Here is a 16340-nt window from a genome sequence, read left to right as displayed (position 1 = left end):
GGAGAGGGTCCTGGGGCAGAGGGAAAGCTCAAGAGCTGGTAAGGGGACCAGCTCTTGAGGTGAGGAGTGTGACCTTTCCCATCCATCAAGGCAAGGGGAAACTCGTAGAACAGTGCCCTTGCAGCCTGGTCGAAGTGGAGCAGGTCACAGAGGTAACAGCTGGGGCAGTCACAAGTGAGGACAGCTATCCAGTGCCAGTGGCCGCTTCATCATGGAGTTACTGAGCACTTGAACTGAACACATGCAGCTAGCTGGTGGCTGCCTACTAGACAGACAGTTCTGGAAGGTGTTCCCACAAGGCTCACGACCCTTGAGAGACTAAGCAAAGCTGCCAGCACCTACCTTGATGGCAGCGTGCAGTCCTGCCACAGAGGGTGGGGGCGATGGTGAGCCTGGGCAACTCTCCCACAGCAGCATGGCTGGGCCAGGAATCACAGTGGGGGAGCCATGCCTCACGTGTGGTGGTCTCGGCCCTGCCCCGGTGCTCCCTTCATCCTTGGGAACTGAGCTGGCTGACTCAAGAGGGTACTCTCATGATTCCATGTTAGCTCACAGTGGGTCCAAGGGCCTGCCCAGGACGACCCCCCACGCCCTCCATTGTGATGGCCCCACGGCTACTACAGCTGGACAAGTATGCCCACAAGTGTGCCCGTGGGCAGCTCTGTCCTCCTAGTGGAACAGAGTCAGGACATAACAAAACCTGTCCAGAGGCACGTAAAAGGAGGGCTAAGGCTCACCCAACTTCTAGATGGAAGACCTGCTCAGTGAAGCTTCCAGCCAAATAAAATAGAAATCAAAATCCAGAACCAAGAGCTCCATGTAGAAGAGCAAGAAGCTAAAACCCCCATCTCTGGACCTGGTGTCTTCCTTTTCCAAACCAGTTTTTCATTTAACTAAAAACTAGGCATGATGGCTCATGCCTGTAATCCCAGCTACCTATGAGATACAGATAGGAGGATTGAAACTAACTGGAGAAGACCTAATGCTAGAGTGCCTGCCTAGCGTGCACGAAGAGCCAGGTTTGATTCCTCTATGCCATACATACAAAAACCAGAAGTGGTGCTATGGCTCAAGTGGCAGAGCTCTAGCCTTGAGAAAGCCCTAGGACAGTGCTGCTCAAGCCCTGAGTTCAAGCCTGAGGACTGGGGGAAAAAAAAAACAAAAAACAAAACAAAACAAAAAACCACCTAACTAGAGAATAGGTGTCTGTGTGTCTGTGGCTCATGTCTGTAGGCCTATTCAGAAGGCCAAGATGGTGGTTTGAAGCCAGCCCAGCAGGAAAAGTCCACAGGACCCTTATCTCTAACCACCAAAAAGCCAGATAGGAAGCTGTGGCTCAGCTGGTAGAGCACTAGTCCTGAGTTCACCTATTACGTTTGTTTTTTTTCTTTAAAGTGGGGGGAGTGGTAGAGTGCTTGCCTAGCATGCTCGAGGCCCTGGGTTCAATTCCTCGATACCACCTACTCAGGAAAAGCTGAAATGGTGCTGTGGCTTAAGTAGTAAGGGTCTAGCCTTGAGCAAAAAATGCCCAAGGATGTGAGTTCAAGCCCCACGACTAGGGAGGAAAAGAAAAAGTGGTAGGGAAGTGGAAGAAAAATATGAGAAGGGATAACAATGTTCAAGAAGTAATGTACCTGAATGTAACAATAACCCCTCAATACATCTACATCATACGGACAATAAGAGAAATCAAAAACAAAAACAAACGAAAGAGCAAAAAGGGATAGAAGCATGGCCCAATGGTGGCAAGGCACAGTACCACCACCAAAAAAAAAAAAAAAAAAAAATAGAAAAAGATTGTGGGCAGGGTGCGGTGGCTCACGCCTGTAACCCTAGCTGCTCAGGAGGCTGAGATCTAAGGATCAAGGTTCAAAGCCAGCCAGTGCATAAAAGGACCTGAGACGATTCCTCAACAAACCTCTAGAAAAGGGCTTGGCTCAAGGGTAGGATGGTAGCCTTGAGCTGAAGAGCTCAGGGTCGGCACCCAGGCCCAGAAGAAGAAAAGTGAGTGCTGGGTGTGGTGGTACATACCTATAATCCCAACACTCCCAAAAGATCAGCATGAGCTATGTGGCATAGTCAATGTCAAACTCTGGGAGTGGGGGAAGGAGTAAGGAAGGGAGGATGAGAAGGGAAAGAGAGGGGAAAAAAAAGACAATAAAACATGGAAAACTAAGACCCATGTAGTCGCAGATGTTTGTAATATATACTGTGACTAGCAACTTGTGCTACTTCTATACTGGATGGGAGAAGAAAGAAGTATAGGAATGGGCTGGGGGAGCCTAGTGGTAGAATGCTCACCTAGCACTCACAAAGCCTGGGTTCAGTTCCTCAGTACCACATACATAGAAAAAAGCTGGAAGTAGTACTGTGGCTCAAGTGGTAGAGTACTAGCCTTGAGAAAGCCTAAGGACAGTGCCCACAGCCTGAGTTCAAGCCCCAGTACTGGCAAAAAAAAGGTATAGGAATAAGCAAAGAGAACTTTCACACAAAAAAAGAAGCCAGATACAATGATAGATGCTGGCAGGGTTGTGGAGAAAAAGGAACCCTACTGCACTGCTGGTGGGATTGTAAGCAAGTTCAGCCATTCTGGAAAGCAGTGTAGAGGTTTCTTAAAGAACCAAAAATAGACGTTCCCTACGATCCCGCCATACCACTCCTGGGCATCTATCCTGAACATAATAACCCAGTATATGATAAGGATACCTGCTCAGCTATGTTCATCTCTGCACTGTTCACAAAAGCCAGGTGATAGAAACAATCCAGATGCCCTACTGCAGATGAACAGATACAAAAAATGTGGAATGGAATTCTACATAGCCAACAGGGAAGTGGATGAGTCTAGAGCGAATCATGTTGAGTGAGACAAATCAAGATCAAAGGAACAAAAGGCACATGGTATCCTCAATATGTGGCTATTAGATCCAAACAGTACAAGAGCGAGGACTCATTATTCACGGACCCAATGCTATGGACATGGTATTGGAAATATAAACACAACTACATAGACATAAAAATTTGTGACTCTATAGACACAATGTTTTAATACATAGATTAATATGTATCTATGACATACAAACCTCAGCCTAATTTCAATTATGTTCTAAAATCTAAGTGCCAGTGACTGTATATAGAGTCCCTTCTTGAATACTTGTTTGTTAAATATCTCATTTGAAATATGATGTAAAAATCAACGTTAATAAATTATTTAATAAAAAAGAAAAAAAATAAGCCAGATAATATAGTCTAAGAAGAAAGCTAACAAAGACATTCAGAAAAAGGGAAGTGGCATGAAAAGCTAGGAGCCAGTGGTTCACACCTCTAACCCTAGCTACTTAGAAGACTAAGACCAGAAAGATAGTAATATGAGAGCCAGCTAGGGCAAAGAAAAGTTTGAGACTATCTCCAAAAATAGGACACCAAGACAGGCATTGGTGGCTCAGGCCTAGCTACTCAGCCAGGGCCAGAAAGTCCATGAGACTTTTACCACCAGAAAACTGGAAGTGATGCAGTGGCTCAAAGTGACAGAGAGCTAGCATGGAGCAAGCCCTAGAACCAACATTAAAAATAAATAAATTATGTAGTTGGGAGCAGGGATTCACGCCTGTAATCCTAGCTACTCAGGAGGTTCTGAGGTCTGAGGATCACAGTAAAAAAAGCCAGCCTGGACACTAAAGAGGACACTAAAGAACAGGAGACTCTTTACCTCCAATTACTAGAAAAAGGGAAGTGGAGTAGGGCAGTAGCCTTGGGTTGAAGAGCTCAGGGACAATGCCCAGGCCCAGGGGTAGGGTGGTAGCCTTGAGCTGAAGAGCACAGGGACAGCACCCAGGCTCAGAGTTCAAACACCCCATGACCCACCCACCCCCCAAAAAAGTCTACAATTCTTTGACAAAAAATTATTTTGTGGGGCCCGGGAGTTTGGCCTAGTGGTAGAGTGCTTGCCTAGCATGCACCAAGACATGGGATAGATTCCTCAGTACCATGTACATAGAAAAAAGCCGAAAGTGGTATTCATGCTCAAGTGGTAGAGCTCTAGCCTTGAGAAAGTCCAAGGACAATGCTCAAGCCCTGAGTTCAAGCTCAGGACTGGGAATAAATAAATAATTTGGGGAGACAGGAAACAGAGGCCTCACTATGTAACCCACCCAAGCTGGTTTCAAATTCACTATCCACCAACCCTAGCCTACTGGGAATTAAAATTTTATACTGTATTTGATCGTGCTCAGGTGAAAATCACTCTTAAATAGCAAAGGATATAGTGTGTCATATAGCTTGTTTCTTACTAACCACAATATATATCTGTTAGTGTTAATCCATCTACATACAAATTTGTAATATTTTCCTTTCTCATATTTTGCTTCTGGTACCCCCAAACTGCCCAGTGAATAACAGTAATACTCAAGAACTTGCTTACTGATTAAAAACACCCTATGAAAACCAAGGCAGGATTCTCTGCTCTACAGAACAGTAAGGACATCAGGCAGCAGAATCTGTCAAGACCAGTCATTCAGTAGGAAGGAACTGGAGCCATGGCTCATGCCCGCAGTACCAGCTTCTCAGGAGGCTGAGATCTGAGGATTGAGTTTTGAAGCCAGCATGGGCAGAAAATCATGAGACACTTTCTCCTCCTCCTCCTTCTTCTTTGCTAGTCTGGGTATTCTTAAGGCTAGCCACTTGAGCCACAGCACCAAAATCAAATCTGTGTCTTCAGTGCATGCTAAGCAAGCACTCTACCACTAGGCCAAATCCCTGGCCCCAATACTCTCATCTCCAATTAGCCACCATGCTGGACATGGAGCTGTGGTTCAAGTGGCAGAGCAATAACCTTGAGCTCAAAATCTCAGGGATAGCAGCCAGGCCTTGGGTTTAAACCCGAGAAAGGAAGGGCGGATGGAAGGAAGGAAAGACCTATGAACATCAATACCCTCTGTCCCCAGGTTCCACAGGGAACACAAGGGAAACACTTTCAAGAAGACAAAGGGAGCACAGGAACTCAACTCTCAGACATGCAAAGATTCAGCAACTTAACACGAATGCAGACTCTTGCATGGAATGGATTAACTACAGTCCTATGCACCTGCAAGTGCCACGGGAAGCTGTGAACAATGCCCAGTGTGCCAAGGTTTAGGAGAAAGGCTGCAGGGAAGATTTGAGGGAGGAAGCTCAAAGCAGAATGGTGAGGGAAAGCAGAATGGTGAGGGAAGGCCTCTTGGAAGGCATGGCATCAGAGGGAAACAGTGAGGAGCCATGCCAGGATCTGGGGGGAGGTAGGAGGGAGAAGAAAGTTCCAGGCAGGGAGAACATGTGCCAAAGTCCTAAGGCATGAATAAACTTGGAACAAGCTTGGCTGACTCAACACATAGCAAAAGCAACGGAGGCCAAGGTGGGGTCAAGCACGCTGGGTCAACAGAAATGGCTGCTCGACCACCCTCACCCTCACCAAAGCACAGCTTAAGGGAGATCTGGACCCATGACCCAAAGAAACAAACTTCCTTCAAGAGGAAATCTACTGGCCCTAGGAGCCAAGCAGCTTTTATTCTTACAGCTGCTTTCATAAAAATATTCCAGAACCAGGATGCTCCTGTCCAGCAGTAAGGCAGGTCTGTGTGTGAACAGGCTCATTCCAAGTTCCCAACAAGTGCTTGCTGGCACACTGTGTGTGCGCTTGGCATGCCCTGCAGGACCCTTCCTCTACTTCCACCCCTCAACGGGTACGCTGTCATTCAGCAGCCTGGCCCATAAGAAGTGGGCATGAGAGCACACCCGCAGCCCCCATAAGCAAGCCCTGGCCACGTCATTTTAACCAGACTTTGTGAAAACAACCCCGCTCTCCAGCCACACCATAGGCAACAGAAGGCCTTATATGGCTTGGAGTGTTCTTAATCAGAAGCAGATAGATGGGCTGGAGTTGGCAGCTCCAAGCTAGATGGAAGGAGGAACCAAAAAAAAAAAAGCATAGTATGGGGGAACTGGCAAACGTCACACTCTTTTTTTATCCCTCTTCTGCCTTGGAGGTGTCCCAGGGAAGAACTCTTACTAGAGGCTGTGGCTTTTCCTCCTCCTGTGTTTGTATTTTGTTTAAGCCAAAGGACACCCACAGCCAAGACAGTCCATGGGCTTGAGGTTTTGTGTCCATTTAGTGGGTAGCCCCTAGATTGGACAACTTCATGTGAAAATGGGTTTCCGTGGTTTGAAAAATGAGCTGCTGTGTGTGTTTCCAAGGTAGCACCTGGCCCGAGCTCCCCAGCTCACGGAATGCCTCAGTCACATGTCTCCTGGGACCAGGAGACAAGGTTGGGCCCTGGCCCCAGCACCCCTCTGTGAAGGCTCCTGGCAGTTTCTAGGGTGGCTTTATTCTCCCCCCTCCCCTGGTTAGGTGGCAACAGCAGTGACACTGCAGCCACAAGCCCTTGGCTCTCCTAAAGGATGCCACCTGTTAAAAATAGCTCCAACACATGCTTAGTGGGCCACACCAAAGTCAGAGGACAAAGCCCAGAGGTCATCTGGAGCACCCTGGCTTTGCTCTCAGAGAGTGGAGAGCACTCGCAAGCCGATCCCCTCCCAGGCGGCATGAGAGTGTGGAGCTGCTCTGTAGAAACAGCAAGGAGGAGACACCCAGAGGACAGAGGGCCTTCAGCTGGCTGCCATCTCTGGTCCTCACTAAGGTAAACCCAGGCCAGAGCTGGAGAAAGAGAGGAGGGCCTGAAAGCTGTGCTTGAACCCACCTGGCTGCCTCCTCCAGCAAGGACCAGGCTACACCTGGGTGGCAGCCCACTGAGGGCCAGGGGATGGTCTCATGACCTCCTTGTGAGGACTGACAGGCCACTAGGGAAGTTATTATTAGCTGAGGAATGAGTGACTTCAAGGTCAACCTGCTCAATCCACAAGGCATTTCCAGACTCAAGGTTCAACAAGTTAGGAGGCTTTGTTTTCTTTTAAATGCATGGTTGTTGTTTTCATTTTTGAAAGATGCATTTCCCAGATGGTAAGAGGATGTTGGGAAGATTAAAGAATAGGATGTAGCACAGTGCTAACTAAGCGCTTGCATAAACCAGGTGCTAGGTTCAAAGGATCGGAAACTTCCTGTAAAATGGGGTAAGAGCCAAGCATGGTGGCTCACACCTGTAATCCTAGCCACTCAGGAGGCTGAGATCTGATGATCAAGGTTCAAAGCCAGCCTGGGCACAAAAGGACCTGAGACTCTTATCTCCAATTAACCTCTAGAAAATGGGAAGTGGGAATGGGGCTTGGCTCAAGGGTAGGGTGGTAGCCTTGAGCTGAAGAGCTCAGGGACAGCACCCAGGCCCAGGGATAGGACAGTAGCCTTGAGCTGAGTCCAAGCTCCATGACCCACAAAAAAACAAAAAATGGGGTAAGAATAACCCATTTATTGTAATGAGGCTAAAAGAACTCAAAATACAACCTATTCACTTTGTGAAATATACTTTTTCATTTTTAATGTATCCAGTCTTTTATTTTCCTTGATGAAAATGAAGAACCAGCCAGGTACTGGTGGCTCACACTTATGTGCCTAGCTACTCAAAAGGCTGAGATCTGAGGATTGTGGTTCGAAGCTAGCCTAGGCAGAGAAGTCTGAGAAATTCCTATCCCCAATTAATCACAGAAAAGGTTGGAAGTGGCACTGTGGCTCATGTAGCAGAGTGGTAGCCATGAGCAAAAACAGCTCAGAGACAGTGTCCAGTTCAAGTTCCAGGACCAGCAAAAGAAAGGGGGAAAGGGGAGGGAAAAAAGAGAGAACCACCCAGGGGTGGAGTGGGGTGGGGTGGGGTGGGAGGGAGAACAATGTGCAGAGGTCACCTTAACCCCCTAGTTCAAACCAGGAACCTCCAGTGGTGTTGAGAGGATTAAAAACCCACATAGTTCACTGGGTCAGTTCATTCCCATTTCCTGAATGAAGAACAGGAAATGTTCCTCTATCCTCCATTTTTCCCTATTGTTAAACTAAAACAAATTATTGCTAAAACTTCCAAGTGTGTACAGGTATAAGAACCTACATAAGAAAGAATAGGAGCCAGGCGCAGTGGCTCACACCTGTAATCCTAGCTACCCAGGAGGCTGACATCTGAGGATAAAAGTTCAAAGCCAGCCTGGGCACAAAAGGACCTGAGACTCCTATCTCCAATTAACCTCTAGAAAATGGGAAGTGGGGTTTGGCTCAAAGAGGGTGGTAGTTTTGAGCTGAAGAGCTCAGGGACAGTGCCCAGGCGAGTTCAAGCCCCATCACACACGCACGCACGCACGCACGCACGCACGCACGCACGCACGCACGCACGCACGCACGCAGAAGAAAAGAAAGGAAAGAGTCAGGCCAGGAATTTGGCCTAGTGGTAGAGTGCTTGCCTAGCATGCATGAGGACCTGGGTTTGATTTCTCTGTGCCACATATATAGAACATACATAGAAAAGCCAGAAGTGGTGCTGTGGCTCAAGTGGCAGGGCACTGGACTTGAGGAAAAGCCCAAGGACAGTGCCCAGGCCCTGAGTTCAAGCCCCAGAACTTGCAAAAAAAAAAAAAAACAGGAGGGGGGGTAAGAATCACCTAGGGATAAATTCAAGGACAACCTGGGTAACAGACCAAGATCTCAATCTTAAATTATTAAAAAGTAATCCTAGCTACTCAGGAGGCTGAGATCTGAGGATCATGGTTCAAAGCTAGCCAGGGCACAAAAGTCAGTGCGACTCTTATGTCCAATTAACCACCAGAAAACTGGAAGTGGTGCTGGCTCAAGGATAGCACCCAGGCCCAGAATTCAAGCCCCGTGATCAACAAAAATAAATAAGTAAATATTTAATTAATTAATTTAAAAAAAAAACCAAAAGGTGATTGGTAACTTGTTGGACATGTTACATCCAATCAGGGGAAAAAGGTCTCACACTATGTGCCAAAACACATAACTCAGGACTGAAAGGACACCTGTAACTAAAGCTGCTCAGCTACCCAGGCTCACTCCCCATCCACACCTCAGGATCAGTAAGGCCACCTTGCTCTCCCTCCCTCCCTCCCTCTCTCCCTCCCTCTCTCCCTCCCTCTGTCCACACAACTGCTGGAGCAGATGAAATCATCCTGTAGGAAGTCACCAAGCATCAGATCTGGGGACATTTGACATTTGTAGACCTAGAACAATGAGCACAGACTTGAAGAGCTAGAGAAAGACCTTTGTAGTGATAAACAGGCTCTCCAACCTAACTGGCTGGCTTCTTGCTGTGTCCCCAGGCCTCTCTAACATTGTTTCATAATTGATAACTCCCCTCCCAACTGGAGACCAGAGCTTGCTTCCTAAAATATGTCATGAAGGCAACCAATGTGTAATGCTTTATGGAGATTAAAAGCTGCTTTATGGAGTTGGGCAAAAATAAATATTCTAAAGCAGCACTGTCCAACAAAACTTTCTAGACTGATGAAAATGTTCTTGATCTGCACTGCTCTAAACAGTAGCCCAAATACATGTCTCCCGCAGCCCACAGGAGCATAATCTGAATGTCCTTAATGCTCACCACCTCTCCTACCAGCTGAGGAAATTGGGTTCAGTAGGCCTGCTTAGACTCCCTTCTACTGCCAGGTTTCAGCCTGAAAGCTATACCAAGCCCAGGCTGTACCAGCTAAATCCAAGGGAGAAACATGCTTCCTGGGCTTTGAGATCTGCATGCCTTTACTTCCAGAATTCATCTCAACATGCAGCCTGTTACAAGATAGAGAACAGAACATTATTTCTCATAGCTGCAAACACCAAACCTGCAAACTGAAAAAAAAAAAAAATTCAGATGGCAAGATCAGACGACAAGAATAAAATTATGCTCCACCAGTCAGAAGAGTTAAGTAAAAAGGGCTGGGTGTGTGGTTCAAGTGGTATATGCCAAGTCCTGAGTTCAAATATGAATATAGAAGAGAGAGAGCGAGAGTGAGAGAGAGAGAGAGCACAGAGCACAGTGGCTCACGCCTATAATCCTAGCTACTCAGGAGGCTGAGATCTGAGGATCAAGGTTCAAAGCCAGCCCAGGCACTAAAGACCCTGAGACTCTTACATCCAATTAACCACTAGAAAACAGGAAATGGCGCTATGGCTCCAGTGGGAGGGTGGTAGCCTTGGGTTGAAGAGCTCAGGGACAGTGCCCAGGCCCAGAGTTCAAGCCCCACAACAGAGGGCGGGGGGGAGAGAGATGGGGGGGGGGGCATAGTAGCCCATGCCTTCAATCCCAGTAAGACTTGGATCTCAAAATATTGGTAGACCCCACCTATAATCCTAGCTACTCAGGAGGTGGTGATTGGAAGATTATAGTTCAAAGCCAGCCTGGCAGACAATACAGTTCAAAGCCAGCCTGGCAGACAAGTCTGAGAGACTCTTATCTTCAATTAACAAGCAAAAAGCTAGAGTAGAGGTGTTGCTCAAGTGGTAGAGCACCAGCCTTGACCAATAAGTCAAACAAGAGCAAGCCAGCATATATGCCTCCCTGTGCACACACACACTCACACATCACGCACAAAAAGTTAAGGACAGCTTGAAAGATACTTGAAAGGCACTTTTTTCTGGAAAGCTAGTTCTCCGGATGCTAGATGATATTACACAGGCCTTCACTACAACCATCCGCTGAGAAAGCAGCAAAAGAAGATCCCTGTAATCGTAGCTACTGGGCAGATGCAGATGAGGAAAACTGAGGTTCAAAACCAGTGTGGGTAAAAAGTTCTTGAAACCCCACCTCAACCAATAAAAGACCGGGTACAGTGAGCCCACCTGTCATCCAGCAATAATGGAAGAGTAAGAGAAACACTAATCAGACCAGCCCACAGCCAAATGAAGACTATGTGAACAATAACAAAAACAAATTGGGATAGGAAAGGGAAGTGATAGAAAATATGCCTAGCAAATGTGAGACCCTGAGCCCAGACTCCAGTACAGAGAGTAGAGTGAGGAGAAGCAAGGGAGAGATGGGAGAGAAGAAAGAAAAGGATGGAAGGAGAAGCTAAGAAAGAAAAAGCAGCAAAAGATCAGGAGAAAAGCCTGAGGAATTAATTAGGAATGTTTCTTAGTTCTCCCAAAAACCTTCTAGTCCCAACACCCCCACTGGTTTCTCTATCCCTCATTTTACACATATATCCCACCACCACCTATCATTTCTGGTTTGAATTCAGGGCCCTGAGCTTTCCTGCTGGACTGGGACTTAAGCCAGAGCCACAGTTCAGCCTAGCTTCTTGCTGGTTACTTTGGAGATGAAGTCTTAGGACTTTACTGTCAGGTCTGGCTTTGAACTTTGACCTCAGCCTCCAGTGTAGCTAGGATTACAGGTGTGAGCCACCAGCCTTAGGCTGCAATTTGTTTTTGTTTTCTGACCAAACAATGGAGAATAGCCTCCAGCTTGATTAAGGAGATGCATGCTAGTAGCAGTTCATCCAGAAAGAGGCATACTCCACATAATACTCCCAGGAACTAATTTTCCAGCCACACCCTGTCCTACTCCCAAATGAAGTGCCAGGACCAGCAGGCTCACTGGGGGGGGGGGGGTGCCACATACAATGGGTACTTGATGTTTAACATCCCATAGGTAAAGCCTGTGCAAGGTACCACACCAGGAAGGAATGTGGAAGAAATAGAACTTGCCCTTGTTAGGAAGCAAGTCTTAGCAGAATAGATAGATGGACAGAGACAGAGATGGACGGACACGGACACGGATACACACACACACACACAATATACAAATTAGAAACTTTCAGTATAAGGTGATTTCAGTAGACAAAGGGTCACCAGAAATCTAGCACCTTCCTATTAATAAAGGAAAGTTCCTAGAATGACATGCAAAGGTTCTTAGCCTATTCTAGAAACAACTATCAGCTTCCCTATAACAGGAAAACAGAGCACACTGTGGAGACGCCTACGCATGGTAACCCCACAGAAGACTACAAGGGAGTAACTGAGGAAAACAGGCCCACTCTCTAGACACAAACAACCTAAAATACCCACACAATCAAGACAAGTTGACCAAGGCCAAGTGGGAGAACACCAACTTGTCTCCCTTTTCTTTCCAACCAAGACACTAAGTCAGAAGCTAAGGACCGAATTCTGGGCCTTGTACTTGCCAAGCAAATGTGTTATTCCACAGAGCTAAACCCCCAACACCAAGAATGGTACTCTTCATAAAACTCAAATCAGCCAGACTCTGGTGGCTCATGCCTATACTCCTGGCTACTCACAAGGATGAGATCTGAGTTTCACAGTTTGAAGCCAGCGGAGGCAGAAAAGTACCATGAGACTCATCTGCAACTAACAAGTCAAATACCAGAAGTGGCACTGTGTGATCAGGGGACAGCACCCAGGCAGGGAGTTCAAGCCCATACACAGTCTCAAATGGGGGGGCGGGGGAGGAGAATACCTCAAATCACTCAAATGAATCAAGGAAAGAAACTTAAAAGCCAGATTGGGGGATTCCTAAAAAACAAAACACAATGCATAAGCAACACATATCAGGCACAGTCCCAAATCTTACATATAACCTCCATCCTTCCTTCCTTCAGAAGCGAAAGGGAACACTGGAGGCTACAACTATGGCTACTGACCAGTCTGAGCCCCAAGCCCAGGATAATCTGGGTTATTAGGCAGCAAGACAAATTGCTCAGCAACCTTACACTGAAGGTGCATCAACTGAACCCAAGCACCTGAGCAGGCTCCTTACAACAGGTTCCTATTTCTGCTGCCACCCACAGTAGCCAAGTGTGAACAGGTTTTGTACAAACAGCTTGGATGTGACAAAGTCCAACAAGGGACTACATCTTGAAAAATCCTCCAGGCTAATCTCACTGGGTCACAGAAACAACCCTCTGAATGACACAGAGTCTAGCTAATTCAGAAATAAACTTTCATGATATACAGGCCTACAGGAAACTGCTCTCACCTAGAGCCATATTTCAGAAGACCATACCCAGGCAACTGAAAACTAGTTGGAACCGGGTGCCTGTAGCCCATGCCTGTAGTCCTAGCTACTCTACAGGCTGAGAGCTGAGGCTCCAGGTTTGAAGCTAGCCTGGGCAAAAAACGTCCATGAGACCCTTATCTCCAATTAACCCCCAGAAAACCAGAAATGGCACTGTGGCACAAAGTGGTAGAGTGCTAGCCTTGAGTGAAAAAACTCAGAGGCAGCACCCTTCAGGCCCTGAGTTCAAGCCCCATGACCACCACCAACAACAAAATTGTTAGAAGGTAACCAAGAAACACTAAGCGAGGCTCTCACCTGTAATCCTAGTTACTCAGGAGGGTGACATCTGAGGACGAGGTTCAAAGCCAGGCCAGGCACTAAAGCAGTGAGACTCTTTTTTTTTTTTTCCTCTTTTTTTTTTCCGCTTTGAAGTTTTTTTTAAATATATTTTTATTGTAATTAATAGAAGGGTTACATTATATTCACCAGATAGAAGGTACATTACTTCACAAATATTAATACCCTTTCTCATGCCGTGGTCCTCTTATCTCCAATTAATCACTACAAAACGGGAGGTGGGGCTGTGGCTCAAGGGCAGGTCAATAGCCTTGAGTTGAAGAGCTCAGGGACCAAGCCCCATGACCTACCAAAAAAAAAAAAGAAACACTAAGGAGGCCAGGAGTTTGGCCCAGGGCTAAGAGTGCTTGCCTAGCATGCACCAAGACCCGGGTTCAATTCCTTGGTACCACATACATAGAAAAAACCCAGAAGTGGTGCTGAGGATCAAGTGGTAGAGCTCTAGCCTTGAGAAAGTCCAAGGACAGGGCTCAAGCCCTGTGTTCAAAGCCCAAGACTGGCAAAAAAAAAAAAAAAAATTCCAAAATGAAACATCATTTAATTCCAGGGTTCAGAAAGTCAAACAATAAGCAGGTGAACTGCTTAATGTGTCAAGAAAAGAGGAAGGAGATAAACGATCAAGTCCTTCAGCTCTCTTCGTTTCAAAGATGCTCTGCACCTTTAAGAGCCGAGTGGCTCTAAGTTTTGCTTTCTAAATAGTTTTAAGAAAACGAATTTGGAAAAACACTTAGAGATAAACGAGCACATAAGGTATTGTCAGAAGTAATCCCTTTTTTTTTTTTTTTTTTTGGTGAATGGCGCTCCTGACTCAGTAATTGACACATGGGGAGGTAGAGGGTGAGTCAGGTTGCAAACCAACTAACAGGCATGGTTGCGTTAGGTCCAGCAGCCCAGATTTTACAGCAGGAGTTAAATTTAAACACTAAGCAGTCCGCACTTCAGTAGGGGCGAAGACAGGCAATTTAACCTTACTAATTGCCCTGCACATACACCCTACCCTACAGGATTTGAGAGGCCTTCGCGGGCACCTGGTGCGAAGTCCACCGGGTTTGTGTTAACCGCATCCCAGGGGTAAGGAAAGGCTCCCGGTGCCCCTAAGCAACTCCCTGGGCTGTGGAGAGGTCCCGCAATGCCCTCGGCTTCCCTGAGACCCTTCCGTACACCTTCACCTCCCCTCCTCCCAGGAGATGAAACGCCAAAAGCCATAACCTAGGGCACCAAATGGCTGAACACCGGGGAACCTGGCCCTGGGGCATCGGATCCAAGTTAGGTGTCTCCTCTCACCCCATGATGTCCCTCCCGGTCGTGGACGGGGGTGCGGGACCCGTGACCTCTGGCACCGTTAGGGGTGAACCCCATAGACAGGCGGGGCGAGACGGCGCTCATCTCTCCAGACACGCTACAAATGCTCACATCCCTGGAGACATCCAGGGATCCTAACGGCGTTCCTAGGGTCCGGATCTCGCCTGTTTCCCCGGCTCAGCTCACTGAGTAACGCCAGGGACTGGGGATCCAAGCTCGGATGTGCCACCCGCCACCGGGTCAACCCGGGGACGACCCAGCGGGGCCCCGCAGTTAGGAGAGCCTTCCAGAAGTGACCCGTCTAACTCCAACCCCTCAGCCCTACAGGGAAGAGGGTCCGTGGGCGTAGGGGGGCTTCCCCGCCCCGAGGGGCACCTGGCCCTGCCCACGGCCCGCCCCGTCGACGCCCCTCGGGGACGCGGACTGGGTACACACGACCTTTGAAAAGTAAACGCGAGTGGGGCTGGGCGACCTTGGGTGGGACGTACTCAGGTCCGCCCCGCGGGCCGGTGCGCGCGCGCAGGGGAGGGGGGCCGTCAGGGCGCCGAGGGGGCACCCCGGGCCTGGCTGCCCCCCGAGGACCGGGGGCTCGCAGCGCCGCCCCGCGCCCCGCTCGCGCGACCTGTCAGCGGGAGCCCGCGGGCACACCAGCCCGGCGGCGGAGGAGGGGCCGGGGCGCGCGGGCCCCCGAGGCAGCGAAAGCCCCGCCAGCGTCCCGAGCCCGGGACACCCAGCCCCACGCGTCGCATTCCTGCACCTGCACCCCACCATCGCCATCACCCGTGCCCCCCGACGGCTCCCCTTGAAGGCCCAGCAAACGGGTGTCCGGGTCGGTCGTCCTCGGCGGCAGCGCCTTACCAGTTCCTCGGTGACCGTCGGGATGCAGAGTCCCAGGACCGCCGCCGCCGCCGCCCTCCCCCCCCCAACCCCAACCTCGCCCCGCGGCCCAGCCCGGCCCGGCAGCGCTCCGCTCCGGCCGCTCCCCCACGTGCTCGCCCAGGCCGAGGGAACACAGAGACATTAAATACAGAGGACGCGCAGCGACGTGCCTGCGGCGCGACGCAAAGCCCCGCCCCCCGCCCTCGTGCCCCCGCGCGCCCCCGCGCGCACTCCCCGCCCCCCGCCCCAGCCCGCCCTCCCGTCCTTCTTCTCACCTGCGCGTGCGCGCCGCCGGAAGCTCCCGCCCGTCCCCCACGTGCACGCGCGGGCGCACCTTCCCAGCTGCGCCAGAGGGGGCGGGGTCTGGAGTGCTCGGTGAACATCCCGCGGCTGCCCAAGCTATCGCGAGAGGAGCCGTAATCTCGGCGCTGCGGGGAGAAGGGAGTGCCAGCCGTGTTGGCCACCCGGTGGCTCCTACCTTCTCTCTCTCCCGAGATCTTACACCGGCTGCTCGGATTGGAGATCGCTGGGAGATCGCTGGAAATCCATGAAGGCAACTTTCATGCCCACTTTCATTGCTTGGCGCGGTCACGGTGAACCTCGTCGCCCCACGAGGATTTGCGCTTTGGAACGATGCCTGCGCGGAGATGTCGGGCCCGGTGACTCAGGGCCTCTGCCGGGAACTTGGGGAAATGAATTCCCTCCAGACAATCGGACGGGGTGGGGTTCCGCCGGGCCCGCCCGCGCGGATCCGCCACGCTTCTGATTTGGGCCAAAATGCAGAAGAAGACAGCATGATCTCCGGGAAAACAACCTTCGCTAGGGACAAATACAACCTCAAAGGTCAACAGATACCTTTGTCCACTGAGTTGTAAA

At 49.3% G+C, this 16340-nt stretch overlaps 1 protein-coding gene across 4 annotated transcripts in view; it reads right to left on the bottom strand.

Moving 5' to 3' along the window:
- The window catches only part of Akap1 (A-kinase anchoring protein 1), a 36637-nt gene extending 20500 nt beyond the window's left edge, over positions 1–16137 (bottom strand). The window contains exon 1 of one of the 4 annotated variants that reach the window (XM_090351079.1): positions 15943–16137. The gene's annotated coding sequence lies outside the window, so the exon portion shown is untranslated. Of the gene's footprint in view, positions 1–342; positions 522–15443; positions 15511–15739; positions 15762–15942 lie in introns of those variants that run through there. The other 3 variants (XM_090351080.1, XM_090351078.1, XM_090351077.1) reach the window with 3 other exon arrangements.
- Between the last annotated feature and the right edge of the window lie 203 nt (positions 16138–16340).

Source organism: Megascapheus bottae, chromosome 17, assembly GCF_031878675.1.
Source record: "Megascapheus bottae isolate mThoBot1 chromosome 17, mThoBot2.hap1, whole genome shotgun sequence".
In the NCBI taxonomy this organism is placed as follows: domain Eukaryota; kingdom Metazoa; phylum Chordata; class Mammalia; order Rodentia; family Geomyidae; genus Megascapheus; species Megascapheus bottae.
Note: the sequence above shows the minus strand (reverse complement) of the source record. Positions and strands in the feature narration are given on the sequence as shown.